The 27,765-nt window shown below is 42.7% G+C and overlaps 1 protein-coding gene across 2 annotated transcripts in view; it reads left to right on the forward strand.

Moving 5' to 3' along the window:
* The window catches only part of kank4 (KN motif and ankyrin repeat domains 4), a 90,935-nt gene that overhangs the window by 26,259 nt on the left and 36,911 nt on the right, over window positions 1-27,765 (forward strand). Inside the window, exon 1 of one of the 2 annotated variants that reach the window (XM_061034390.1) lies at window positions 23,688-23,881. The exons of the other annotated variant lie outside the window; for it this stretch is intronic. The gene's annotated coding sequence lies outside the window, so the exon portion shown is untranslated. Of the gene's footprint in view, window positions 1-23,687; window positions 23,882-27,765 lie in introns of those variants that run through there. 2 annotated transcript variants of the gene reach the window in all.

The following is a 27,765-nucleotide window of genomic DNA, read 5'->3' on the forward strand; positions in this document are numbered from 1 at the left end:
AAACAAAGTCTGTGTTTTTAAATGAGCTCCCTCCAGGCCATACCGTACCATTTTCTTCCCATTTCGATTTTCTACCCGTCGTGTGCATGAATGTGCAGTTGACTGACCCAGTGCCCGTGTCCCAATGTGACTGCAGCATTCTTCAACAGAGTCTTACAAAACCCCCTCTTAGTGCTCTTTTTTATTCTAACCCGGAGCGAAATTTAGAAGCCAAAGCAGAAGCTGCAGTTACCCTGCTGGCCCCGACGTGCTACGAGGCTTCATGGGGAACCTCAAACTGCAGCTGAAGTGAAAGTGAAGGGAAAATGTCTGTTAAAACATCTTGGACATACTGGGTTTATATATTCAAACTCATCTATACCCATATGTACATTTTTGTCTCCAAACAACTGAGAGGATGACAATTGGCGACACATCTAACTCCAGGCTTCAAAACATCCTTTCAGGAAGCTGCATCAAAGGACCTCCTGCTTTGTTTTGTTACAGCCAGCATTGCAGGATTCCCTCTTATGATTCTGCAGACGTAAGATGATTTATTATTATACTGTGTTCATAGAAGTGATTTAGTTTCACATGATAGTACAAAATAATCTGACAAATCTCACGGTGACAAAGCAGAAAGCTATTTTAGCCTGTGTGTATTTGTGCAATTGTTTTTTGCTCAGTGTAACAAAATGTGTGTGTTTGTGACAGAGACACAAAGACTGTGTGTGTGTGTGTGTGTGTGTGTGTGTGTGTGTGTGTGTGTGTGTGTGTGTGTGTGTGTGTGTGTGTGTGTGTGTGTGTGTGTGTGTGTGTGTGTGTGTGTCGGCATCACTTTTCATTCTTTCCCACTTTGAACCTGAATACACCCATTTCATCTCACCAGAGAGCAGTGCAAAACTATTTCAAGGAGCTGGTAATTTGGGAAGCTTTGGAAACAAAACGTTGCGGGAGGAGCTGTCTTTTCTCCCCGTCTGTCTGTTCTCTATCTCCCCTGCCTCTGTGTGTTTGAGACTGGCTGATCTTGAATGTGTGTGTGCGGCTGAGGTGAGGGAGGCGGGGCGGGTGTGTGTCGGGCCTCTCTTGTCTTTTCCCTCAGACGCAGAAAGAATTAGGGTGAGAGGAACACTTTGAGATTTATTAAAGTCGTTAAGCTGCCGCAGCAGCAGCAGCAGCGTAAGCTATTTCATCATTATTAATATGTTCTAAAAAAAAAAAACACACAAATAGATTTGCAATGGATCGGAAAGTGTGCACATGTTCTTACATTCATCATCTGCCACCAGCTTTGCATGCATGACTTTTCAACCTTGCACTGTGATGGGATGATCCAATAAGTGGGCGGTGATTCATGTGTGTTGTGTGTGCAAACAGAGGCCCGTTTCAGTAATCAGGTTGAGTGCAAACACTGAGTCTGTTAACCCTGAATTGAGGGAAACTGGGTTTTCGGTTTCAGAAAGAGGGGTAACTCAAGGGCGTGCCAGAGAGGGAGGGCAACTTTAGCTCTGAGTCAGTTACTATGGCAACTGAGTGTTTGAACCTAACCTGGTCGGGAGCAGGTTTTCTTCAACGAACCCCGAGTTTACCCCTGTCTCCGCCCTCTTTCGGAGCCAGAAAAACGACATTTCATTTCCTCATTCCTTCATTCAGTCCGCGTCGTGTTAGGTCGACTTTTATAGCCTGTAAAACGAGCTATTTTGTCGAACACCGCCACGTCTTTTAGTCGAGGAGCTTCGAGATGAGGGTGCTACATTACTCCGCAGGGAACAAGCAGAACTTCAGGAGACAAACTGTAGTAAACTAAACCGGATAAAAGTGAGAGGATATATGTGTGTGAAACCATTATGTTGGGGATATTGCTAATGCACATTCAAAAAGACCCTGAATGTAGTTCAGGCCTATAGGCTTGACTTTGTTTATCATGTCAAATATGATTAAAATACCACCATGAGCTTAATTTGTTATTATATTTCATTTTGACCTGTTTTAAGCTGGATTGCATTTTAGTGAAAATATATTTTAGGTTTAAAACCATTCCACCAGGTTTGATTAGCAATAGGTTATCATAACTGTGGTCGAATATTAAATGAATAGACTTCATTACGCGCTGACGCGAGCAGCTGTTTTTTCCTGCACCTCTCTCTCCTTTTCCTGCTGCAGCAGTGTTACTTTTTTTTCCTTACTAAAAGCTGTTCACATTCGCCGTATGTCCGCATGAAGATGTATATTTCGAGAGCGTTAAAGTACGAGGATCTCTTTTTTGTCACCGGTTGCCATGGTGAATCGTAGTTATCAGGGCTCCATTAATGTTGGCTCTTTATCGTTGTGGTGCGCGCAGTGAACCTATAATCAGAGCTGACCCCAGTTGAATCAGCTGTTCTGGAACCGGAAACAGAGCTTCCCATCTGAGGGTAAATCAATTTAGAGCTGGTTCTGTTCTTAGCAGGGCTGAAATAATAACGTCATGAAGACATCAGAAACCAATACAAACGTAAAGCTGAACTAAAGACAACTGGGTCATTATTCTGAGTGCATTATACAACACTCATCTGGAATCACATGCCAGGGGCTACACATGAGAAAGAGGATGTTTCCTGCTGATTGAATGCATAACACAATGTAAGAATAAATACACAACTCAAAACCATGCTGCACACTGACACAAGAAAGTGTCCTCATTTCTATCTTAATGATGTCAAACATGTCACCCGGCATAAATCAAGACAGCGTGTCTCTCACTCTCGTTATCTGAGGCGTCTCGTTTGATTTGATACTGACATGACTGATGTTTAAAATGCTCCACGTTGCTCTTCCTGAGTTTCCTCATGGGGTATCTATCCTCCACTGCCCAGAGATGAGTCACAAGACCGCTGCAGTGAATAATTAAGCAGGACTCCCATCATCAGCGGAAAAGATATTTTCACGCGTCCTCTGAGAATAAACATTTATACGTTGTTTGGGGATTGTGTGTGGAGAGCACGAGAGACGGAAAGTGACCTTGTCAACCCGTTCCTTTTCTCTCTCTCTCTCTCTCTCTCTCTCCTATTTCTCCTTGAAGGAAGGAACGGGAGGCGGCAAGGAGAGGAGTGGAAGACGGATTTCACTTGATATCTCCCCCCCTGCTCAGGGAATACTCCCTCCTTCCTCTCTCAGTCCGGCTATCAGTGTGTCTTTCTCTTTGGTTTACAGCAGAATCAAAGCCGTCCTTGGAATTAATGACGCGGGTCTTCATCTCCATTAAAAAAGTGGAATTCACGCGTGATCTTCTCAGGGATCACGGATGGGTTTTAAGGGGAATTAATGCCGAACTGTTGTGACCTCTACGGAACCTTAAATTAGCATTAAGCTCAGATTAATGCACTTAATAATGATACATCGAGCCAAACAAACTCCGGCGCTTTGTTTAGCTCGTTAAAAGCCGCTTTCCACTTTTGTAGCTTCCGTGTTTACACCAAACAAACACAGCAGAAGACATTTTTTTCAAGGGCACTTCAAACATCTTCTAAACTTCTTGATGCTAATACTGTAGTTCAGCTCGAGTGAACCTCCACCAGCTGTCTCATTTGCTTGTGTTAAGAGAGCCCTGATCAATACTTTCCACATCTCTTCTTGTTGCTGTGAGCAGGAGGTAAATTGGCCAGAAGCTTAGTTGGACTGGACACAAATAAATTGGACCTCTCAGTGGCTGAACTGCACCGTGTTTCATTTGTAATGCGGCAAGCCTCTGTTGCGATCAAATTAGTCAGGAGTAAAACAACAATTATTGGATTTAGTGGGTGATGCGAGCAGAGAGAAAGGCAGTGACTTTAAACAGGACGGCAGAGGAGAAAAGGAGTCATGATAAAAAAAAAAAATCAAAGAGAGAAGGACCACGAGGCACAGAGGGAGACATCCAGACACGGACAAGATGCTATTGTATTGGACGGCAGTGTAAGTGAGTTGAGAGAGCCTGCGAGCTTTGGATCAGAAGAGATTTTTCATGTCTTTTGTGTGTGTGTGTGTGTGTGTGTGTGTGTGTGTGTGTGTGTGTGTGTGTGTGTGTGTGTGTGTGTGTGTGTGTGTGTTTGTGGTGCGGTGTGTGTCTGTTGAACAAGCAGCAACCTCAGGGCTGAGAAATAAAGCCAACACAGGACACAACAAGGGCCAAAATTGCAGTGCCTTGAATGGCCACTAGAGACTGTCAATAACAGTGAGTCAATCCTCATTTGGCTCAATTTTATAGCAGAGTAAAAAATGTGTACAGCCTGTTAAAAAAAAGAAAGAAACAGAATCGAAAGGGGCCAGTTGAGGATGTTCGGGCATCTGATTTGGACGCCTTCTGGTCGCCTGCCTTTTGGAGGTCTTCCAGGCATGTCCAACATGGGAGGAGACCCCAGGGTAGACCCTGAAAGCCGTGGAGGGATTATGTATCCCTTCTGGCCTGGGAACGCCTTGGGATCCCCCAGGAGGGGCTAGAAAACGTCGCTGGGGAGAGGGATGTCTGAGGCAACTTGCTCAGCCAGCTGCCACCGCGATCTTTCCCTCGGTTTAGCGGAAGATAATGGATTGGATGGTCATAAAGACTCGAGCTCTAATCAGCAGATATCATAGTTCGCACTCACCACATGTCTTATTTGTTCATTGAATACGTTTACGTGTGTAAACCTGGGCAAGGGAAGTCTGGAGGTCTGTTGGCTTGTCTTGCAGAGAAGATGGCAGCTGTAATGATGAGTCATTCATGTACGTTTCTGGGTTGTTTGGTGTCGGTCTAGGTGATCTTGTTAGCTTGTCATTTGCCAACTGGAAGCTACTTTCAAGCACCACCCTCTTGCTTTAAAAAATGTCCACAAGCCCATGTTACGTCTATTATTTATACAGCCTCTGCTGTTGACCAGTGCCACAAAAGAAAAATGTGAACGTGCTTTTTCGTCTTTTTAAAAAAATTTTTTTTGACTCATTCATTCTTTAGCAGAAATTAGCTCACAAGCACATCCTCGCATCCCCCCCCCCCCCCCCGGAGTGTGACCCATTTAAAGGCCCTGCAGACAGGTGTGTTCATTTATCCTGATGGATGAGACCTCTGCTCGGGCTGAGACCCAGAGCAAGGCTGGAAAATGTGAGGTCAACAAACTCCACCGCTTTATAAGCAGGATGAAGGTGAATCCAAGGGCGCTAAGGAAGTGAAAGAATAGTGACAGAGATGACTGGCAGTAAGGATGCAGAATAGTTTATAAATATGCAATGCTGTTGACCCCGCTAAAAATAATTGATAATATAGTTCTGTTCAGCCTTTTTCTTTGTCCTTTTTTGAAATCCTTTACTTAAGAGTCGTTTCAATGAGTTAAAAGCAGTATGATACAGACAAAACAGAAGTTACAAATTTATTCATTTCTTAAGTGCCATTTATTCTGTCTTTAAAAACTCTGAAGTAAGTTCAGAATTAGACTCACCATCTGCTTAGCGCTCCTCATTCGCTGCTCTAGTTTTGTTTTACAGAGATGACAACTCTTGTGTCATATGTCAGTGTTAGCACACGACTGAAGTGTGAGTGATTTAACTTTTCACTTCAGTCCCATCTGCTGTTCCAGTCGCAGTTGTCAAAGTTCACCCATCCCTCATCATGATGGCATTTTAAAACAATTTCCTTTCACTGCTTGAAAAATTGCTTCAATCAAAGGCACAGTATGCAGATTCCACCGCCAGGGGGGCTCTCAGTCAAAACAATAACAGAAGGTGGCGTTGAGGCTGGAGGGGAATCATGGGAGTTCTCTCTGCTACTGTACTATGCTGTACTTACAGTAAGTGCAAAGTATGATCAGATCAGTTCAGTTGTCTGTTGTATGTCTATGCATTTTCTTTTTTTTTAAATATGGTGGTGGTGGGGGCAGGAAAGGGTAGAAGGGTGATGGCTGGGGGTGGGTTGTTAAGTGTTAAGATGTCTGATTGCTTGGGGGGGGAAAACCAGTTCTTCATTCCGGTGCTTTTTGCTCTGATGGACCTGTATCTTCTGCCTGAGGGCAAGAGTTCAAACAGGTGATGAGCTGGGTGTGATTGGTCACTCGAGATGCTGTGTGTATGTGGTGATCATGTTAGGTAGTTGTGTCCCGATGATTTTTCTCTGCAGTTTTAAAAAAAAAAAAAAATCGTTCTCTGGAGAGCCAAGCTGCCACACCGCATGTGAGCACACTCTCAGTGGTACAGGGATAATAATTCACCACAAGCTCCTGGGGCAGGTTTGCTCTCCTCGGCTTCCTTTACTTATTTAGTGAGTGAGTTAGTTGAGTTAGCAACTTTTGACTTTTGTCTCACACGTGAGTACACCAAGTGTGGGAAAGTGGGGCGGCAGCAGCTCAGTCCGTAGGGACTCGGGTCGGGAACTGGAGGGTCGCCAGATCAAGTCCCGATACGGACCATGATGTGGAAAATTGGTCTGGTAGCTGGAGAGGTGCCAGGCCACTTCCTAGACACTTCCGAGGTGCCCCTGAGCTAGGCGCCGCACTCCCAACCGCCCTGGTGCGCTCCCTGCGTCGCAGTGTGTAGCAGCCTCACTCTGACATCTCTCCACTAATGCACGTCCACAAGGTCCTGTTTGTGCATGTGTGTGAGAAGCATGTCCCTCGATAACAGAGTTTAAAACCAGAGTTTCCCTCAGGGATTAATAAGTAGATAAAATTCTCAAAATTCTTCACCCACATATAATTCTTGGGTTGAAAGAAAAAACATTTCTTTGAGTTCTGTAATTTTTTTTTTGATAACTTCTTCAACCATCCTAAAACGGATCCGTCTGTGTTCTTTCAAATCTTTCAGGCAGAAGCCCAGAGTTTAATAGTTATTGTTCCTGGCTCTCACAAACACCTGCCTCCCTCCTGGGCTTTCATCAATAATGACAGAATCATTTTACACATCCGTCATCACCCTTAGTCTGAATCACCTGCATTGAGGTATTGCATCAGCATATGACAGAATACATCCTTTTATACAACAACTTACGAGGGATATACGAGTAGTTTCCTACGCACGCCTAAAGCTTAATGTCCCACATCAGAAACTACAAGGTGCGTGTAATGCTATACCTCGGTAATGCAGCGACGACCCTCTGACCAACACGTTGCTCGTCGCACTTCAGCAAGATGCAAAAGTGATGGATTACGACACAGCCGCAACCGAGTGGAAAATCAATTTTGCCCTGAAAAAAAAACCCAAAAAAAACCCCAGCTCTCCTACAGACATTATCACATTTCACGCTACATGACACACACTGAGATGTTTTATTTCCAGATATTCGATTTGGCTTACAGCAAAGCAGAAGCGGGCCGCTGATTAAAAAAGTGGGAGCGGGTTAACGAGGTGAGGAGAAGTAGTACTTCAAAGCCGCAGCCGGGCGGTGCAGAGTTGGCAAGGAGTCTGGACTAAAACAGCTTTTGTTGCTCATTAGCGAGGAACACGTGTGAAGTTGAAGGGAGGTTTTGTTTACACCTACATCAAATACTAACCTGGATGTCAAGCTAAAAACATATTGCCTGTCTGATATCTGTTTACGATTTCTAAAAGAAATCCCAGAGAGACGCATCTATTCTCCTTAATTGACTTAATATGACAGACAATGTTCAGGCCCAGATTTAGTCAGCACATGAATGTCTCCAAATCTGGCAGTACGGAAAGCAAACTCGATTTAGATAGACACTGCTTTATTTGAAATATTAGGAACTGATTTAGAAAAGGTGTCAGCAACAGAAAATAAATTGGCTCAAAATGAAAGCACAAATTAAGCTACTCTGTGCAGTCTGGATGGTGATACGCCAAAATCCACAAATAACCTTGTTTTCTAGGGATGGCTTTCAGATGATGAATATAGTCTGTGTTTTCAGGTTTGGCTTGGGTTATTTATTCCCCCTGCTAAAAAATGGTGGTTTACGGATGAGTAAATTGGGACAATACATCTGCCTCGGGGAGGGAAATATAACTGTCATGTCAAAGAATAATTAAGGACTTCAAAATGATGTTTGTCGTTTGTCGTTAAATATCTATTTGCTTTTTCTAGCCTGCTTCATTTAAAGTCATATGTACCATTTGTTATTGTAAGACTGAGAGGATCAGCAGCCTTTACAGAAACCGATAACTGATACCAATACCAACCTATTTTATGTTTAAGTTGAACTGCCCATGACTTTCTGTTTCTGTGATAAGTTACATTGTGAGCAATCCATAAATCTGAAACCAGCAGGCCACAACCCAATGGGCCTCATTGCTTCATATCTCAATATCCCCACAGCAATCATTTCCATGTAATACAAATATGGAATCATATACATGTACGGCCATCTATCACAAGACATAAGATACATGATGGTGTAAGATACAATATATACTGTGGCATATTGCAACAACCAAAAACCTTAAAAAAGGAGTTGAGATAACCTCTGGTTTCATAAGTGGAACCAATGCCTGAGTGCCTTAAATCTGCATGGCCAGAAGGGGGCGACTCCACTGATTACAATCTGAAACCAGATTGGAAATGAAGCCCTACCACCTGAATTCTGACCTAAGTAAATATTTTCATGATGAGTTTAGGGTTTCCAACCACTTATCTTTGGGCTCCTTGAATACTGCATGATGTTGTTTTCGTAAATAATACCATGTTTCCCATTTAGAATCTCATCCCAGGCTCATTTGGAGTACATTTGCTGATAGAAGAGGGTGTACTTTCTCCATGGCGACGGCGTATCAACTCAGAAATGTAACAACGTTTACCCAACCTGTCGCCCAAATATGCTCACTTCTACATTACATTAAAAAGAGGAAACTACTGTAGTGTGTGCACATCCAGGTGCTGAAGAAGAAATGTACTAACTGCAGAAAAAAGGAAAAAAGGTCTGCACACTGTTCGGCTCCCAATGGGCCCATCTATTGAAACAGGGCAACATTTCAATCTACAGCCGTGGAAGATCTTGTAGACCGAAGCATTGCCTTGATTAAATAAATGTGCCCATTGGGAGCTGAACAGTGTGCAGACCGTTTTTCCTTTTTCCTGCACGACTATATACAAAACTATGTTGAGGACTGAAACGTCAAATTCAAAGCTTCAATAAGGAGTTCGCAACCTAGTATGTCTTGTTGTCCATTTCTTATACCCACTATGGATGAGAATCATATTTATCTTTGAACCTTGTAGTTTTTGTATGCATATCAAGCCTCCATGGCAGAGATAGCGCAAGCATTGTCATGGCCACACAAACGTCAAATCCCCGTCTCAAACACTTCTGGCTGCTGTGAGATATTTGCCTTGACAGCAGAAAAACTGGGAGTGCTGGGAGGTGTCTAGACACCTTCTCGATACCTTTCTTCTACTGTGGGTCTTTTAAAATGGATAAAGCCTTTGGTTTCTTCTCCAGTAGGAATTACTTATACTTATTCCCCCGCTCACCCCGTGGTTCCTGCTGTGATGGATGGCTTCTGTCAGACGGTGAGAGACAGAATGGGGCGAGTTGAAGGGGGGGGGGGGGGGGGGGGTTTAGCTATAAAGAAGCAGGTACCCACACAGAAGACATACTCTTTTGATAAATTTGGGGTCGATGAGATTTTGGGATTCAGCTTCAGTGAAAGGAGACGATAGGGAGGCTGCAAATTATGTCATCGCTGTTCAGCATGTCCTAGATCATGAACATCTGTGAACACACGTGTGTTTCTCTCATCGGTGCACACTCTCCATGCCCTTAAGCTGCTGTAATTATAAGTTCCATGTGCTATTTGTGTGTCTCATGTACGTGTTTGCGTCTGGTGTGAGAAAACCGTATCCACCCACTAACACTCTGCAGCTGACAGACAGACAGATGGGTGTTCAGCAGCTCCCCAGTGTCTCTGGGGCAAAAAAAAAAAAAAAGCAAACTACAGCGCTGTCAACATGAACATCAAGTAGCTACATTTTGCAGCAGGGCTTGAGCGACCGCACAACAGGACCCCCTCTCAAAATGCTTACAGCGCAAGATCAAAAGCACTTTAAAAAAACTGGTTAATTACAGGGATTTCAGGGACGTGATCAGAAAAACAAAAAAAAGCCCTGGAAAGCAGCACCCGCTTTAAAAATAAACAAAGACAAATCGTGTTCGCAAACCTCGTTGGAATCATCTCCGAAATTTTTTTTTTTTTTAAAAATGACACTCCGGCTACTGATTTATCTCTGCTGGCAGTATCAGGGGACGACAATTCAAAACCCTTTGGTCAAAATGAGCCCAGGCTGTGTTCTAAAAGCATGTGTAATAATCAGCATCACCTCATTCCCATCTTGCCTTCTTCCTGTTGAGTTTTAGTACGAGGTTTTATGGCCTCTCTTCACTTTCACTCCTCTTCTAGCTCCTTGTGATGTTCCCACGATTCTCCTCCTCTCTTCGCTCAAAGTGTCCTAATTGTCTGCCCACTCGTGTTTCCCATCATCTTGCTCTCCCATATCAGTAAAGGCATGACCACATTAGAAAGTGGCAACCTGTTGTGGTGCTGTACAGACTTCTAGAGCTCGGCTATAGTGGTGATGTGCGCTCTCGCTGCATTTTTAGCAGAATGGCAAAACGGGAAAAAAAAAAAAAAAAAAATGCTATTCTGTTATCCTGTGTTCATGCTTCATCCCAAAGAGGATTAATTCCATAGGACGTCTTGTAATATAAAGAATACAAGCCCACACACTGCACCTACATGATGTGTGTATAACCCTCCTTTGAGTCTTAAGCCTGTTCAAGACTGCAACAGCTCTGTAACGGAGCTCTGCTGTCGTCATGTCTTTGTATTTTTATATCGGTGCCTAATGTGTGAATTTCACATTAAGTTATGACGTTGATGTAGAACCAGAGGCTCAGTGTGTAACAAACAGTGTGTGAGCTCCAGATACTCACACACTTTGGACATGCACATACACACAGAGTGCTGTTCCTCAGTGCCGGCTCCGCCTTTTAATCGTGATCCCGTCTCGACAGTGTGACATGTGTCTTTCTACCTCTGATGCCAGCACAGCGGTGGGACGACTTGGTCCCACTATCACACGCCTCTGTGACCTTTACATTGAAGGCAAGACGTGACAAGGGTCTAAATTCCCGCCCCCTGAACTTGCATCATAAATGGGGCTTTGTATGACCATACAACTATCCTTTAATAGCTTCTTTTGGTGTGCTACATTTGGTGTAAGTAGGGGTTAGTTAACACGTGGAACCAAATTCAAACGGTGTATGGATTCTTCTAAATTAGCCTAACTGATTCTAAGTCATAGTGCCTGTTAGTTATTTAAACCACATTAGTTCTCTTGCTAATTTAAAGAAATTGTTGCCGTCAGAAATTCAAAAATTCTGTGACAATGGTCCAAAAAGTTAGAGGCTGAGGTAAATGTATTTTCTCTCTTTTCTTATGTCCATTATAAGAAACAATTGAAGTGACATCTTTCTAACTGCGAGTGTGTATTAATGAGTAAAATTGCGTTTTTATTCACTTTGTATCCACTTGTTGAACAGTGTTGTGATGTATTACAGTGGCCGATTTCGTATGAATTCCCATTATTGTCCGTTCAGCTATTACTTTTGAAGATTTGATGATACTCCTTTTGTAAGGACTAAATGAGAATGGGGTTCTCTCTACATTTCTCCTATAATCTTGTAATCCAGTTTGGACTGCTGCAGGAGCATTTGTCAATAAAACTTTCTGTCATGATGTCACATGTTACGTCAACTCTTTTTTTCATACATAGAATCACTAAAGTTTTCAGAAGTGTTAACACTTGTACATAAAAATCAGCATGATATGAAATCACTCTGATGACAGAAATTACGTTTGACAAAAAATGTATTTGGCGCGTATTTTTAATTTGAAAGTTTACCTCATATCCCATCTGCTAACATGGAGGAGGCGGGGTTTATAACCTATACTGCAACCGGTCGTCAGGGAAAGCTGGAAACCTTACGGCTTCACTTGTCTCCTGCTCTCGTACTGTCCATTCTTTACACAGTCTATGTCATGAGACAATCACACACCTTTCTTTAAAACTCTCTAACTTTATGGACACGTTAACATGGAGAAGTGCCGCAGCATTGGTAATAAGTTCTCAAATTAAACTCCATATTGGTCGCCTCCAATCCCTCAAAGGACAGCCTTTGGTGGTCCTTTTTTTCTCTCTATATTTCAGCTTTTTGACATTCCTGGATTCTCCTATTGTCCACCTTTCTTTCTTTTCATTAGTCTCATCCCTTTCTCTTTTTTCACCACTGGAAAATCCCCACACATAAAGAACTGCCAATCAGCATCTTCTGTCACGACGTTTATCACGCTGAAGCCAGCAGACATTGTTCATCTCGACTGTCCGGTGTGTTCCACCGATGTTCTTAGTGGCGTCCTTCTGCCTGCGGCGCTTGGCTGTATTTAGTGTGCTCCCTTATGTGGCGAGACAGATAACCGAAGTAAGGAGAGCAAGAAATACAGGTGGAGAGAGGAAGAGGCTGAAGAACATGAAATGTTCTGACTTCTTCGTAGCTGTAGGAAGCTGTTGCCCTACTATGCCAATAAATAAACCTCTTCCCTTTGGTTCTACTACATCTCCCAGATTAGTTTGACACGCCGGCTTTTTAAGATAGGGAACCATGGAGAGTGTCAGGAGAGATAAGAGAGCGGGTGTGACACAAGAAAAAGGGGCTGAGAGCCAGACTTGAACCCTTGATCTCCAAGTACATGGTAGGAGCCCAGCCAGCTGAGTCACCACACGTTGCCTCCTTTTTTTCTACATCGCTTTTTTCTTTGCTCTGATTTTTGTCTCCTGTTCCTGGAAATCTCTCCTCTCTATTTTCCCTCTCCTCTCCTCTGAGTAGGAGTGAAGCGCCTGAGTCCACAATCTTTGTTTACACATAACTGGATCCAGACCAAGCACAAATTCCCACAAAAGACAGTTTATTTACCCAAAGAAATTATTTCTATTGTTATCATCAATTATGCAAATCCCCAAAGCCATTCCCAACATGTGGCTGCAGCTTTTTATTTGAATTGGAAGCTTTTTGTTTGAATTGTAAAGATTTATGTCCATGCTATCTTTGCAGTTTTCCTTATTTAACTCAGAAAGACATTACACTCAGAGAAAGGACTCCCTCAGGGCAGATAAAGAAAGGCTCTGCTTTGTGTGAACAGTGGTCTCGAGTCAGAGTATTGCAGGCTGTGAGATGAGTATTATGTTAGTATGGAATAATGTTTGTCCTCATCATCTTTAAGCCTCTTTACTCACTGATTAAGGCTCAGACTGGATTCCCGTGGGGCGTTTCCACCCTCAACATTTTGTTGTCGACTTTGTCAAATCTTGTAGAATAAAATATATTCCTCTTAAGAGCATGAAGACAAACCATATGTTTGTAACCCCTTTAGCATCAAAACACCTCTGACCCACAATGCATCACTCACTCCTCCCGTTCCACTTACGTAAGGAGAGATTCCTGGGAATTCTTCAGACAAGGTCTCGACCCCGTGTAGCTTCCCGTCAGACTCAACAAATTGTCTGTGGTGAGAGAGGCGAGGCAGCCTCCTGGTCAATGCTGCTCTCCTCTCTCTCCTCACAGTGTGGCACAAAGTGAGCTCACACGGACCTGAAGGTGATAGCTGGAAAAATGTAAAGACAATCAGAAGGAAACATGACCAAACTGAGCCTAACTTTGTTTGTGGAACTTCTTTATCCTCCCAATGCGGTACAAAAGGCACCGTAGGAGGTGCGACAGGCTGAAAAATGCCAAAGCAGAAATAACATCTATCCTCTACAACAATCCATAATGCAGCAGCTTTGGATTTGCCACCTTTTTTGGGGATTTTTTGTGTGTCATTCTTCCATTTTTATCCATCGTCGAATTTCCTTATTTCTAAAATTTGCGGTTTATTCCTATAGTTTGAGGCTTTAGGCTTAAACACTGCTGCCAACCACTTTTGTGAACCATGTTATAAGATTGATTCCCTACCTTTCCAAAAACTCTTTTTCTGTGCATATCAAGACGTGATGATTTAAATATAGAAACAAAATCTGCTTTTATATTCAGCCTTCTTTTGGTAAGAGTTGTCCAAATTCCACCATTGCCTTTCTTATATCAATTCCAAAAACCTACACTTGAGTATTGGCCAATGCCAAGTATACCCCTTATGTACCAGTGAATTCAACATGGATATGCTGCGTCAATCAATCCCAAAAGCTGGATGAGTGTTTCTAACGCTAAACAGATTGCGATTTGTCATGAACGCCTGTCTTATTTCAACAGTAGTACGTTAGTTTTATTGATTTTTTTTTGTGGGAATTTCAACACGTTCTGAAACTGCAGAATGGAAGATTTCGAAAGAGATCTTATTTGTGCATGTAGTCGGTTCAAGAACAGCATTCAACGTCCTTGGGGTGTGCTTGAATAGGTGTCTAAGGAACATTTTGTAGGATCGTTAAGAGGTTTCACATCACTATGTGGGCTTTACGACAGTGCGGTTACATTTAGAGACCTTCAGTGGGCGATGAAGCGTACCAAACTGAATTCCTACATAATAGTTGCTTTAATTGGTCATTATAGCTTTGTTTTCTTTGTGTTCTGAAGTATAGAAATGTCATGTTCGAATTAAGTCTGTAGCAAGACTGTTTAGATGTCTACTACAGCCACTGCTTCCCATTGATGCCTGTATATCATAACATGTGTTTACAAGCATAGCTGTGTATATCATATACATGTGTTCACACGCATAGCTGTGTATATCATATACATGTGTTCACACGCATAGCTGTGTATATCATATACACATGTTTACACGCATAGCTGTGTATATCGTATACACATGTTTACATGCATAGCTGTGTATATCATAGCATGTGTTTACAAGCATAGCTGTGTATATCATAGCATGTGTTTACACGCATAGCTGTGTATATCATAGCATGTGTTTACAAGCATAGCTGTGTATATCATAGCATGGGTTTACATGCATAGCTGTGTATATCATAGCACCTGTTCACAGACATAGCTGTGTATATCATAGCACGTGTTTACATGCATAGCTGTGTATATCATAGCACGTGTTTACATGCATAGCTGTGTATATCATAGCACATGTTTACACGCATAGCTGTGTATATCATAGCACATGTTTACATGCATAGCTGTGTATATCATAGCACATGTTTACACGCATAGCTGTGTATATCATAGCACATGTTTACACGCATAGCTGTGTATATCATAGCATGGGTTTACATGCATACATTGCAACTGTCACCTTATAGTCTGTAGGCTGAGACACATTGGCCGCCTGCTCCGGTCATTGTTAAAGCTTCACAGGCTTCAGAGTTGATTCATGGGCAGGAATAAACACAGCAAGATAAAGCAACAAAGAGAGAAATATGAGACACTCTGTGCTACAAACACAGTAAAACATAGATACAATAACAGAGTAATAAAAGCATCTCTCTACTTTTCTCTACTCCCTCGGTGATTTCTAGCTGCGGTTTGTTTGGCTGCAGTGATTAGTAGTGATATTAGAGGCCGGCCTGTAGTCTGTGGAGTTGCATGCCCCCACAGGTCAGCAGAGTTCAGCCCTGCAGGAAGAGCCTGTCTGTGGGAGAGAGCAGACCAAAGCCACAATCAGGTTATTGCTCAGCCATGCTTCCCCCACACTTAATGATAAAACTCTCCCTGTGTTTGTTTCAGTTCCTCTATCTCTGCCTGTCCTCAAATTATTTCTTCTCAGGCCTGTGCATTCTCTCTTTTTTTATTCCCCTCTGCAGTTCATCTCAGTCCTCCAAACCAGATCACAACCTTAAAAAAAAGACTTGCTATTGAGATAAGATAGTCGGAGTGACATATTGGTGATAAATAAAAGCAAATCTCATTTAGGAAGTGAGACGGTCAATAAGATGCGAATGCTGGAGTTCCACTGCTGCCAAGGGCCGCTGCCGAGTGTGCCTCCTCAAAAATCAATGAAACCTGATCATGTAGTGCTCGGGAATCGAATACATAGTTTCACACCTGATTGAGACGTGCAAACGCAAGTATACCCGAGATTACATTCCTGACAGCTGAAGCACATTTTAATCGACACCCAGTGCACTGAATGGACAACGAATACATATTGATTTAGTTGTTTTATGGTTTATTGACCCAAATGAAAAAGTTAAAAAAAAGAATGGAAGTAAGAATAAGCTATAATGCTAACTTACAGATAAGTCTGCAGTGAATTTAGAGCTGCAAATTAGATCCAAAAAGCTAAATTCTTCAAGTGCCTAGATGTAAAATGCAACAGTTTAAGCTTAGCTACTATTTACATTTTGCAGTAGCAGCAAAAGCTGTTCTTCTGCACACTGCATAAGCCACAGTACAGATGCTTTCCCCTCAAAACAAGCCACTCTGTGTCAACGAAAGACACAGTGTCGTGGTTTTTTTCGGGTTGCAATGTCTTGACTGTGACTCCGAGGAGAATCTGAAATGACAGGGCAAACCAGAGAAATAGGAAGGAGTGAAGCACAAAGGGAAGCATCTGGAAAAGTCAGAATGCAGAAGCAGCAAGTCAGGATGAGGAACGTGGCTGAAAGTGGAATGGTGCATCTCTGTCTCGATTCAGTCTATACCTTCTGTTTTCTTTTTGTTTGTCCGAGCTGCTTTACTTGCAAACCAAGAAAGGGGGGCGGGGGGGGCGCTCCCCTTGTTTGCATATTCCTACATACATGAAGACAAAGAGCTGAATGTTTAGAAATGCTTGACTAAAGACAGACAATGCAATGCAGCACAAATTGGTTTTGTATGCTCTTAGAATTTAGCAAACATACAAGAAAAAAGGCTGTATGGTATAGATTTCAATCAGCTGTCCACTTTGTTTACTGTTGTAGACTGTTTGGCTCTCTCTCCCTTCCTCCTCATCTCTTCGTTACTCACACACATTTGCACATCGAGCGCTCACCACAGTTCAGCTCGTTTCCACTTGAGCAGTGAGGTGTGTGCTGTGGTCAGTTCAGTGGGCGTCCGTTTCATAACGTATAAACAGACTTTTCCTTGCCTCAAGGTCTTATCAGTGACTGGCCTTCCTCAGGATGTCACACACACACACACACACACACACACACACACACACACACACACACACACACACACACACACACACACACACACACAAACATATATATATAACGTACCATACATGCAGCTTTTTAGTATTCTATATAAATGTCATAATGGCATGAGAGTTTCTAATCTTGCAACAAAGGTGTTCTTTATTTCTTTCTTGACTGTTTTCTTAGAGATTTTAATTTCCATAAGCTGCACATGATAGTGCCATGCTGTGTCACTGCATATCCGTCTTACAGTGAGGATTCTATAGTTTGTTTGGGCAATAAGCAAAATTCACTGGAGGCCCCTCCAACTAGAATTTATCGCCTTTATGTTATAGGATAATCAGACACCAACGGCAACTTTAAGTGACACATTTAAGTCTTCACAGGAATATTGGAACCCTTAGCTGCGGAAAACATTAAGTACTGTCAGATGGGGCCCCCTTAGGGAGGTTTTCTACTGTCATTGTTTGGGCATTCTGAGCTACATATGGTTTAAAGTGTGTCAGTCCTCGGTTGGGCCCCCTACTGGTCTGGGGCCCCAAGCAGTTGCCTGCCTTGCCTGTTGACAAGCCTCCACACAAAACTGAAGATTTGACCCAAAAGAGGATGTGTTTCAGGGTTGATGACCGGTTTAATATTCATCAGAGGAGAATATGAAGGCAACATTTGCTACAAGTTGACACCCATGCGTGGATATATACATCCTCCCCAAAGGAATAAAAAAAACGATCAATGAAATCAAAGCAAAAATGGAGCTCACGTTCTTTTTGTTACATGTGATGGCCAATGATTTCTCTGTCTTTGGTGCAAGGTTAGACCGGGCTATATATGGTCTTCAGATGGAGTTTTTTCTGCATCCAAGAAGAGATGAGTTGAGACTTGTGTGTGTGTGTGTGTGTGTATCCAACAATGATGCATGGCTTTAATAATGCATACACACACAACATACTTTTTAAACACTGGAGAAATATTCCAGGATAAATCTGAATCAGTTTGACGGATGCGGTGAGCCGACATATTTGCAAAATATTGTGAGTCTTGGAAAGAAATCTCCACTCAGAGTATTTACAGAGTTTTGCTTGAAGAATGGGATGTACTGTAAAAATATGAAAAGAATGGCAGCTGAAAAGCATTGATGTATTGCCAGAAAGGATTAAAACTGAAATGTTACAGTTTATATCTCCAAGCAAAGGTTGGCTTTGATTATGAATGATTACATTTTACTGGTATTTCATAGAGACAGTTTACTAAGAAATGACCCGGACTTTGAGTTATTATTGGATTCCTGATTTCCTTATCAGACTGCACGTGTTTCTTGAGTTTCTAAAACAAAAACTCCCCTGATTTTTCCTGGAAAGATCCCACTTACTGTATTCAATGTGAACACACAACCCCGCGATTCGGCAAATCGAAGCACCCTTTTAAGGTATTCGACGAGAGGTTTTTTTTGTACCCATTTGACATCAGACACTTTTCATTCATTTTTGAAATTGGGTTTTTCTGGCATTCAACTTTCAACTTTATTGTCCCCGAGGGGAAATTTGTTTCACAGTTAGGCGAGAACAATATATTGAGAAGGTTTATTTTTCTTACAGAAGGCTTCAAGTCGTTGAATATGCTGTTATCCAAGAACAGTAAGCTTTGCTACTAAAAGCAGTTTCTGTTTTTTTTTTGCACCTAATCCCACTCAAACTCATGCACACCCATACTTGTAGATGCACGGTTAACAGACTTGGCACCACTCTCTAGCCACCACTTGACCAGAACTACAACAACAGCTTAAAAAAAAACTATCTTTGCAATCATAGCAGGCAGTTCATATGAGAAGCAGGAGTGCATAACGGACATCGTGATTAATTGCTATTCCCTAAACTGCGATCATTCAAACAATGTGCATGTGAAATCAAAAGATTTGGCATTGCAAACTTCCATGAGGCGTGTTTTTGTAACTCCCACAGTTATAATAAAAACACTCTGTGTATGACTCCAAGCTGTTGTGCTGAGCTGTATGTTTATGAGCTGTGCAGTTAAAACACTTTTAGGCATTCACACTTACACACAGCCAGACACATTCACACACACATCTGAAAACTCCTGGGGTGCCAGACTCTGCATAATAACGCCTGTTGTTATTTTAACATTTTAACTGTGTGTGTTCAACCGCGCTGGAGCAGGGACACTGTGCTGATATGCAACAGTACATTTTATCACTTGTGTCCTACGCAGGAATGTTTGCCTGCAAGAATTCAGCTGTTTTCACATATACTGTACACTCCTGAAAATATCTAGATTACTTCTCAAGAGGACAACTCCAGAGATTCTCCCGACCTGGCTGTTCACATATGCTCCTCACAGTGGGAGACTATCCCTGTCAAACAGGAGGGGGGGCGGGTGGGGGGGTTCTCCTGAGGTAAGACATGAAGTAAAAAAACAACACAGTAGTAGCGGTCGAAGTAACAGAGTCCGCTATAAGACGCTATAATGAGAATATTTGCCTTTATATCAATGCTATGTGTCGTCTAACGGAATGACAACATCAGCTAAAGAGCGGAGAACAACATACTGGAGAACAGGAAACATAATGCAGCCGTTTAATTACATGCATGGAGATCGTAGTGGTCGCGTGCAGACACTCTATGCACCGTGCAGCAGGAACAGTATAGAAACGTACCTCCTCCTCCCATTGGCTCGAGGTGAATTCTCCAGAGAATATCCTGCGGCGTTCTCACATCAGCCCACTCGGACTTGCTGCGGAAAAAATACTAGGGGTCTGGCTCCGGGGGGGGAAGTCTGAGCGGAAAATGTCAGGAGATTTCTGCAAGTGTGAAAGCCCTACTATAGTTCTATTTCAGTCGTGGAGCGTAAAGATCTTCAAGGTCAGAGTTGTGTGGTAGTTATTTGTCTGTTTACTAGTTGAAACTTGTTTACATTACATGCACGTACACCTTTGGAGTGATACAACTCAGAGCGGGGCATGGTTCTTCCATCGTTGCACACAGATTCAGGGTATTTCTGTTGTTGTTGTTGTTGTTTTTGGAAGAACTTTTGTGACAGAACGTTGTGTTTTTCTTCAGGCCGAGCTGACCTGGTCTAATGAGAACAACAAGCCCAGCCACAAGGCGCCCTGCCCCTTTAGCTTCCCTCACAGACCTTGGTCTAAAAGGTTGGCATAAAACTCGAGGCAAAGTCTCCTTCTTCCTGTGAAGCTGAATCCTCTTTTTAATCAGTCCTCCTGCCACCTGTACGCTGCTATAGAGCTCGTTGAGTGTGTTTCACCTGGCCTTCAAGATAACAGTTTAGAAAGCTCTACACGCTTTTTCTCTTCTGTTGTTAGTTGAAGATAAGGCAAAATAATTGGATGCCTTACTGCCTGGTTTTGGCATTGCCTTGGGATACTCCCGTAGAAGCTTTGATATGGGCCTCAGGGTCATGTGGGCATGGGAATCCCTTCAACAGTATTGAGAAGATCAGACTTAATACCCTGCATTCACTCGGCCCAATCTGCCATTTTATTTTGTTCCCAAAAAAAGACGCTACGAGGGATACACTGAAATTAAAGGGACAGCCTCGGTCCCAGCCCTAGTTTGTCTCAGAGCACACACCATTATCACATCGGATTTGAATTTCTTCGAAGAGCAGAAGAAGCGAGATGGACAGCGATGTCTACCCTCGACACAAAGAGAAAAGACGAGAGAGGAGTGAGACTCTAGAAGACCTAAGGGTCCCGAGGTGGGATCTGATCCCTCCTGACAGGAGACGGTTCATGTGATCGGCAACATGGGAAGCTTAACCCTCGAGGCCGAATTACACCCTCTTTCAGTCCGCTGCTCTAGATGAAAGGATGGGAGCTGATTTTATGCAGTGTGTTGGACATATAGGGTGAGGGGAGGCTAGGAATTAACCACAGAAGATCGTCTGAGTTTGTGTTTGACAAAGATTCTCCTTGTGAGTCAACACTCTGAGGAAATACATTTGATTCTTCTTTTATCAGCTTTGAAATACAAACCATGAACGTCCTAAGATTTGTCTATCAAAGCCTTAACTTAGCATAAACAGATACAAAACGCTATGTCTGACCTTCAGCACTTTTGGTGCAAGTATTGCTGCAACAAGTGTTTTTAATTTAATATTTTTTTCTATTGATTAAACTGTCGACTAGGGTCGGGTATTGCAGGGAAACCCACGATACTTTCCGTGATATGTGCCCCACAATAACAACCGAGCCAAACAAACTATCCGACACCAGAGTTCCTTTTCAAACGGACCGAACGGCGTAGGGGTGAATGCACCCTTCGTCTGTGATAAAAGCCTACGACAGTATCCCAGAACCAAAAGTGAACTCTTCAAATCGCTTCTTCTGTCGAATCAACTGTCAAAAAAAAAAAGAAATCCTTCATTTAATTTCATGAATGATCTTTACATTCAAGAAGCTGAAACCTGCAAATTGTAAACTTTCTGCTTGAAAATGACTGTAAAGACTTAGAGGGATTTAAAATAGTTTTCTCATGATCGAGGAATCAGTGATTTCCCTGATTTGATAACTTGTGGCAGCTCTTAATGAGAGTCCATTTAGTATGCTTCTAGATAATATCAGAGAGGCCATATTCGTCACAATTGTCAGAATAATAATGTGTATTGGATTCAGCTGTTTCATTTATCCACATACTGTACAAAGCAACGTTTCCATATTCTGTGTGCCGTGCTGTATGTTTTCATGGCTTCCTGTGGATGGCAGAACAGTTTTTATAATCGCACTCACAAACCTCCTCACATGTTCTGCATCTTTATAACTTATTTATTCATTACAAACAAAGTGATTTATGAAACAATTAAAGTGTAAATTATCAGTCGGGCTTTGAGCAATGTGAGTTGTCAACTTTATTTTCCCCCGTAATGAGTGTGAACCCTTTGGTCTCAAGTAATCATGGGGACTTGTTTGATTTAGAGCCCTGGCACTGCTACAGCTCTGCCACATATATCTATATGAATATTTCATGCACTCTGTATATCTGTGCACTCACATGGCACGTCATGTGGAGGCTGTATTTTACAGACTCTGCAGGCTGAGCTGTGTGAGGCTGAATGTTTGCTCTTGAAATGTTTTCCACACGCTCGCTAAGAGGGGAATTTAGCCTTGGTGGTCTGAGGGATTGGTGCAGGAGTGAGATAAGAGATAGGAGCCATTAGCCCGGGCAGTTAGCCTATTTAAAGGCAGTTAATTATTTACCTCATTTACACTACAGAGCCAGCCAGACTAGCCAAGGTTTACTCATTAGACTGCTTTCTGTTATTGAGAAGGATAGAACTATCTACGTGGGTTACTCGTTAAATTTCCCAGAGATGATCCCTGAGGAAAGCCTCAGTCTGATGTCTCTAAAAAAGCATTTTTGATCCAGTTTGGACCTGGTCAAAGAAGGCCTCATGTGGCCCCATGGCAGCACAGCATGGGTTGGCTTCAAGTCCTGTAGTAATAATCAGCCTGGTGCTTAGAAGTTCACTTTAGGGGAGGTCTTGTGCCCGCAGGCAGGAAACTCAAACACTCTTTTAGCACACAAACACACATGCATGCACACAGCAGTTAATGCATGAACGAACACAGAGCTACATGAAAAGTTAACATCAACACAAACGAAACACATTAGTGTCTTTCCTCACGTTTTGCTCATGATCATTTGCACCTTAAGGAAAACTATCTTAAGGAAAGTATGTGTTGTGAGTTATATCAATCATTTGTAATAATGCAGATAGAGTTCTTGTATAAGTTTGTGAAAAATATCAATATTTAGATTCTTTCATTTCAGTGTTTCAAGCAAGAGAAACCTCGGGTGTTAAAAAATGAGTCCAGTACCGAACTGCAGTTCCTCGAGTGTCCCATGGAGTCAGTCATTGATTCGCATAATTAGGGGCCGTGGTTAAATTGACTGACAGGTGGGCACATTGTAGCTGTTTGCCAGGAGGCTCAAGGCCCGCCTCTTTGCCGGTTTCTACTACATTGATCAAAAGTCAGGTGGAGTGACATTTCCAATATGGCTGTTCACATCGTTGGGCTTCATAATGCCTCTTAAGAAACCAATGGGCGTGATCACTGAGACAACGTCCATGTTTTATACGGACTAGTTTGTAGAAATAGCAATCAGACATTTATTAGTACTGAAAAGTACCTAACCTTGAAAAAAAAAAAACAGATCTTCTGGAGTCAGAGTCAAATCCAAAATACTAAAGGAAAAGAAAAAGAGAGAGAGCAGTGGTGGTCGAGCTTTATTACAGAGAGTAGTGTAAAGAGTTATGAACAAAGGTTTACACCTACACTTCCACCCTAACCTGCAGGAAGTTAACAAATGTTTTCCATGAGTTTGAAATTCATGCTTCTTCCTGCTTTCCGCGTCATTTTTGAGGGAAATCCTTCTAATTAATGGTATTTAAATAGGGTGGTTAATGTTCGGTGGCTTTTTTTCTACCAGCACAAGCAGGCTGTTAAAATAAGTCAAGACTTTTTTGGCATGGTATCCTTTTGAAGATGAGAATCTTTGGTACTGTGAAGTCCTGCCAACATCGAAATATATTTAAAGTTGTGACACTATCATCACATGCAGAGCGGCAGTGTTTGAAGATGCCTTTGTGTTCAGCATTCAAGTTTTAAGGGTGTTTCTTCTTCTCTTCTGCTTCCTCCACCCATCAGGACCACCTCTGCCAACACCTCCACCCCTTTCCCACCCTTCCTCCCTCCTTTTTTTTCTCTCGCTCTCTGTCATTTCTGTGCTGAGGTTAGAAGAGAGACAGGGTCTGCAGCACTCACAGAAACAGAAACAGGAAGGACAGGAGGTGAAAGGAGCTGCATGGAAGGTGAGAGGCAACCAGCTATGAGAATTCACCTTTTTTTTTCTGACTCATCCTCCTGTTTCTGTTTGCTTATTGTTTTTTTTTTCATTTCTGCAACTGTGAACAATTTGCTCTCTTTTATTCCCATGTTTTCATCTTTCACAATCTCATTTTGTTTACCTCAAATTGCTCCATCTTCTCCTCTTCACTCTGCTGCACCCCACCTTCTCTTTTCTCACTCCTTTTCCTGCTCTATTTCTTGCCGGGTAGAACATGGGTCACATGTTTTTTTTTCTTCCCTGGGATGTGTGAGAAAATGTGTGAACAACAGACAGAAAAAGTGTGTTTATGTGTTCGGATGAATTTGTGTGTGAGCCCCCCCCCCCCTCCACCAGAATGTTACACTCCTCACACAGCTGAAATAATGAGGGAGAATAAGTGAGCTTGCCGACAATCAGGAGTCACACACGCATGCATTCAACCCATCACACACATAGACACACATGCAACACACTGAAATGAGTATTGAGCCACTCAATGTGGAAATTAGCCAGCTGTTTTATTTTCCTACAGGCAGTATTTGAATGTACTTGCCACATGTCCGATTTGTGCATGTGTGTGTTTTTCTGTGTGTGTGTGTGTGCAAGCGGAAGCCGAGCTGCAGGGCTGTCATCATGTTCAAATCAATAGAGTGTGAATTCATAAGTGTTGATTTTTTTTTCTTCTCCCGGAGTCGTTGCGCCTGCTCTGCAGACCGAGCCGCACTGCCATCGCCCGCCTGTCTTGTCTTCACACTCTGTTGGTGCCAGGCGGGCTCTTTATAACCAGGATACGTGTGACTTTGTGGGGGGAATTATGTGTGATCACATGCATGTTTATGCATGATTGCATTCACAAATACCATGTTTGTTGGACTGTGGTTGGATTTTGTGATCGCATGTGAGTGTGTCTGTGTTCCCTTCAGATCGGCTGTGTGAGTGGAAAGTGTTAAATGATGAGCAGGGGGAAGGAGAGATGTATTTATAATCCATGTTACTGAACTAAAACGTGCTTATATTGTACATGTTTTCTGTATGTTGCTGTATGGGGTTTGTGTGTGTGAGTTGTTTTTACCTATCAGAGCGAGTGGATGGGGATGTAATGTGACATGGCACTGTGAGCAAGTGTAACTAATCTACATCTCTGCAGCAAGGTACAACACACCTGCCCCTGATCTATCTCTCCTTCCTTTTTTCTTTTTTCTATCATTCCTGCCATCTCTGATTTCACTTTCTCTTTCTTTTTTCAAACACGTTCTAGTCCAAAATTGTCAAATATGACAGCTTGGCAGCTTGGTTAGTGGCCCTAATTTCTAAATATCACGATCTAGGCACCAGTCTTGTGTCAGTTTTGCACATGCAGGGCAATGAGGTCAAGTTAGTGATGATACATATGCAATGCCTAGTTAGACTCTTTAAATAGTAGCAGTCAAGCTATCTTATTATCTGATTGGATTTCCAACACAAATCTGTTGCAAAACAAGTTTTCTTTTGGATGCGCGACGATCATAAAGAAGTGGTTAGTGCTGTGAAACGGTGGCAGTTTCGGTTATATTTAACCAGAAAACGACTTGGTTAGGTAAGAGAAATAATCATGGTTGCCGGTGTCAAATTGGCTGACTAATGTAAGTCAACAAATGAAGGCTTGTATTTTGAAACTTCTGGGCACTATTTTGTAATATTCCATTAAACGGTCTTTACAACCCGACAGCAATCAGTAAATCGTATGGCGTGAAAAAGGACTAAATAAAGAGCTTTTCATCTCTAGCTGCTGTAATCCTGTATGAACTCCGACCTATCACTGCCGTGAGGTCCGGATGGAGAGTATCAATCAAATGCGTCCCTGCTTCCCCCGTGTCTCTTATCACGCTCCAGCCGGTGTTCACAGCCGCAGGCGATATTCCACATCTACCGCAGGATGGCAGAGAAAGCTCATCTCAGATGACCACTGCCACGGTTACTTGGAACCACTCACCCTGCCCTAAACAGGACAAGAACAGGAAGACAGACGCAGAGACGCTCCATGGGAACGAGCTACGAGCTACGATCAAGCAAGACGACGAACCAGTAAACATGTTCAGTGGAGTTGAATGGTCTGAAAAGTGACGCCATGGTTGCTGTCTTCCTGTTGCCTTGTTTGTGTTTTTACATTCAGTATGATAATGTGAGGTGTTATCATACAGCTGAGGTGACATATGAGTACAGCTGAAGTGATTTGTGTTTGGGGGTCGTGGCGCTGCGTTTGATGAAGAGTATGGCCGATGACCAGGCTGCTGTTTTTGACGACATGCGAGCGGAAAAGGCTGCTTTTTCCACTTTCAGTGACCTACATTCTTTCCTATCCCTCCACGCTCCTGCCCTTACCGTACTCTTCCTCCCATCTCCAACTGTCCCTGCTCATTTTTTATCTCTCCCCACCATCCTTTGCAACGCCTTGTAACATCTGCTACCGTTGACACAGGACTAGTAAGATAGCCCGCGTGCTAATTAGCGGTGGCAGTTGCTTGCTCGTCCTCATTAACTTCCATGAGCGGAAGTAGCCAGGATGCTAACAAAGCTCATGCTAGAAGGAGCTTGACTGTGTGGTCCAATGAATAATAGATGGCGTGTCACTTCCTTTATCGCTAATGAAAGCAGGCAGCTGTTCCTCGTGCTGGAGTACCACTACAGGATGTGAGGAGAGGAGACTGTAAAAGGAAGACGCTTTCACGCTGTGTGCGGAGGGATGAAAAGATCGAGCAATAGACTGATAACAGAACAGTTTCGGGGAGGGCACGGTGAAAGGGTTTATCTGTCCTCTCACAGACGAAACAGCAGCAGGACAGGGTTGGTTAGGTTGTGGTCTCTTCACAGTAATGCAGATAGAGTTCAAATTGCATCGGTTTTTTTTTTTTGACAGCCATCCAACAGCTTTTTCTACAAACCAAAACACTCTCCAAAACAGTCGAATTGAAATGGTCTCAAAGTTAGTTAAGACATGCTGAAACATCTCTATCATGATGCTGTCACTGGGTACGGAGGTCTTATGACTTAAGTGTAAAATGTTTGGTTAACACACCCGATGCATCAACCAATAAATGAACTTACCAGTGATGGGCAAGTTACTGAAAAATAGCTACAGATACTGTACAGTAGTTACTTTAATAACTGAGTTACTTTCTGATTCAGTGCTTATTTAAAGGTCCCATATTGTGCTTTTTCTGGTTTTATATGCTCTTTAGTGTGTTTTCCATGTGTCCTGTGCATGTTTAGGCACATCTATTTGCAAAAATTCAAAGTCCGCAGAAACGCGGCTTCTCCTACGTCCTCCTGTTAGCTGTAGCATTAGCTGCATGTAACGCTCGGTTCTAGACCCCCTCGAAAAAATGTTGCCAGTGTGACGTCATTGTCAGTGTGAGGTCACTGATCTAAGTCCATTGGCTCGTTGTGGCAAGCCCTGCAGCTCATGATGAAATTTCCGAGACGCGTGCTGAGCAACTGACCAATAACGACAGAGCGGATCGGTAGACCAATCAGAGCAGACTTGGCCCACGTGGGGTCTAACAGTGGGGGCTCAACAGAGTGCAGCTGACGGACTCAGAGCGGAGAGGGAGCAAGGAGGAGCAGTACATGAAAACAGACACTTTTTTAGAACTTTAGCTATTGTGAACGTACAAAAGTAGGAACATAGATTAAATATACGAACCCCAAAAAGGGCAGAATATGGGCTCTTTAAAGTAACTTAAGTATTATTTTTTGGCTTCAGTAATCATAATAATGTTCACATTATTTAGTGTTTCTGTGGCAGTGTGAGAGGAAACAACTCACATATGTCATTAAATGGAAGCATTTAGCTAATTAGTTCCCTGAAGGCAACAGACTCTTGTCGTC

The sequence above is a fragment of the Labrus mixtus genome, chromosome 3 (genome assembly GCF_963584025.1).
Source record: "Labrus mixtus chromosome 3, fLabMix1.1, whole genome shotgun sequence".
Taxonomy (NCBI): Eukaryota; Metazoa; Chordata; class Actinopteri; order Labriformes; family Labridae; genus Labrus; species Labrus mixtus.